This window comes from Bubalus kerabau, chromosome 3 (genome assembly GCF_029407905.1).
Source record: "Bubalus kerabau isolate K-KA32 ecotype Philippines breed swamp buffalo chromosome 3, PCC_UOA_SB_1v2, whole genome shotgun sequence".
Taxonomy (NCBI): domain Eukaryota; kingdom Metazoa; phylum Chordata; class Mammalia; order Artiodactyla; family Bovidae; genus Bubalus; species Bubalus kerabau.
In genome coordinates, this window is record NC_073626.1 from 105,960,982 (window position 1) to 105,963,481 (window position 2,500).

The 2,500-nt window shown below is 39.3% G+C and overlaps 1 protein-coding gene and 1 long non-coding RNA gene across 5 annotated transcripts in view; one reads left to right on the forward strand and one right to left on the reverse strand.

Moving 5' to 3' along the window:
- The window catches only part of ZEB2 (zinc finger E-box binding homeobox 2), a 135,816-nt gene that overhangs the window by 70,464 nt on the left and 62,852 nt on the right, over nucleotides 1-2,500 (forward strand). The gene's annotated exons all lie outside the window — the stretch shown is intronic.
- LOC129646472 (uncharacterized) overlaps nucleotides 1-2,500 on the reverse strand; it is a 19,539-nt gene that overhangs the window by 15,810 nt on the left and 1,229 nt on the right. The gene's annotated exons all lie outside the window — the stretch shown is intronic.

Genomic DNA, 2,500 nt, shown 5'->3' on the forward strand with positions numbered 1-2,500 from the left:
CGCGGGGAGCTCCGTGAAGGCCTTAAGGACAGCACGGTGTCCTAGTTTGTGTCACCGCTCCCTTGTTTATGTTCTTCCCCTGACTATTCCCACGCCCCCTCTCCAGATTTTTGCATGGCTTTTATAGCCTCTAGTAATTATATCAGCAGCATGGAGTCTATTTTTATCTCTTTTGAATGTGTGCAACATAAATGTCAAACACCATAAAATCTCTTTTTAGCGTGTACCTTGCGTGCACAGTATTGAAAAGTGATGCTGCATTCAGAGAGATGTTTCATTTTGAGGTCAGACAGATGAAAAATGGAAAACTCAATTTCACCACTTAGCTGCATGAACTTTCAAGAAGTCCCTTATCATCTTGAACTTTGAGCTGCTGCTTCTGCAAAATAGAATTCTGCTGTTTACTTTATATAGGGTGGTGGTTCCACACCTAGTTTAATATCTAGACTGGCCCATTTCATAGCAGGTGCCTCCAAACTCCTAAATTTTATGTTTCATGCTTACATGTTATGCTCTTTCAATGCCCTCAAGTGCCCTTTGCCAAACTTAGAAACCGAGAAAAAATAAAACCTTATTGGCCCAGTATGATTACTGTAAATTATCATAGGATACAATCACAAAAGCACTATAGGAGAGAAATACACAGAACCTCCTCTCACCTAAAACTGTCCCTGAACTTAGCAAATAACGACAACAGCAATAATAATATCTAGCATTTATTGCACACATACTGTGTGCCAAGCTCTAGGTCTTTTACGTGTTTGGACTCCTTAATCCTCATAGCCACCAGTGAGATAGATACTGTCATCATTGCCCATTCAATAGAGGAAGGCCCTGAAGCAGATTAAATAATTTTGCCAAAACTCATAGGTTAGTAAGTAGAGAAGCTAGAGCTCAAATTTAAGCATTTTGACCCCAGAGCCCATAGAAAAAGGAATTGTACGGGAGAGAGAAGCACTCATATTGCTGAGCTTTTCCAACTTCCAGTACAAGGCTGTTTCCCCTTTCTTCACTTCCTTTTTGGAATTGGCCCATCAGGGCGGCCAAATGGACTCATCAAGAAGGGCACGTAAACCTGGAATTCCTTACTCAGCTTCTGGTTAAGGGTCACCATGCTGCCAGGGTTAAAGGGGCCTCAACATGTCCAGGTGGTCTGGTGCCTTTTTTATGGCTTATTAGTTTATCTTTAACATAGACGGGGAGAAGAAGCTAGAGAGTTACGAGAAAATGTGTTCTTTTTAGTCAGAAATATACTCTCATGAAGAATAAACAAGATGGAAGTAAGAGTAAATCAGAGAATAAATAAAAGGAAGGAATAAATAAAATATACAGGACACATTTGATGGTCATAAACAAAATCCAGCAATCAAAGAAAGGAGATATTTAGGTATGTTAGACATATAGTAAATACCATAGATTGTATATAAACCTCTTCCCTGGTGGCTTAGACAGTAAGAATCTGCCTGCAATGCAGGAGACCTGGGTTCAATCCATGGGTTGGGAAAATCCCCTGGAAAAGGAAATGGCAACCCACTCCAGTGTTCCTGCCTGGAGAATCCCATGGACAGGGGAGCCCAGCGGGCTACAGTCCATGGGGTCACAAAGAGTCAGACATGACTGAGCAATTAACACCACACTACTATAGATTTCATAGGCAAAGGAATAAAAGTCACTTATGTAAATTTGCTCTACTTTTTCATAAGCTTCTTGTGAATTATCCGCATCATATTTCCCCATTGTTACCATCGGTTAGAGCAGGAGAGGCCAACACCATCAGAACTCACTCCTTTGTAAAATTAAAGCTACTACTACTGCCCAGATACTAAGCAGCCAGAGAAATGCTTGTGTTTATAATAAAACAGAATAGGGGTGTGAAGAATTTAGGAGGTGACATTTAGAGAAGTATGATAACTTGTAAACACCAAAGTGCTTCTCAACTTTTATCAAACTTTAAAATCAGTCTTCTGAAATTTACAGTTATTAAGCTTGATCCTTAATCTTTAGGACGGTGCCCTTATGAGTCATCAAACAAGTGTTTGAGTGAAGAAAAAAAGCAAGAGTAGACTGATTAATGAGCATTAAAATACCCTGGGATCTAGGAATACCCACAGTCAAGAGCTCTGTGCCCTGATAAATATTCATCTAAAAGAGCTGCTGAGCCTTGCGGAAAATATGGTATGTGTATAATATGTTGTGCAAAAACAGAGTCCTGAAGAGAAAAAAAAAATATATATATATATATACACATATATGTATATTTATTTCACATTAGTGTATGTGTGTATATACTCAGTCTTAACTGAACAGAAATCTGTTCACTTCTAGATTGAGGAAAAGGAGAAGAGGGGACATGGGAAGGAAGGAAGGAAGCTTCAATATCCTTTGATCTCTGACTTAGGGCCTATTTGGGAAAATGAAAGGAGTTGGTACATGGCATCTTCCAAGAGATCAAATGAACATATGAAATTGTATTGCCCACCCAGTGCAAACATTTTTGAAT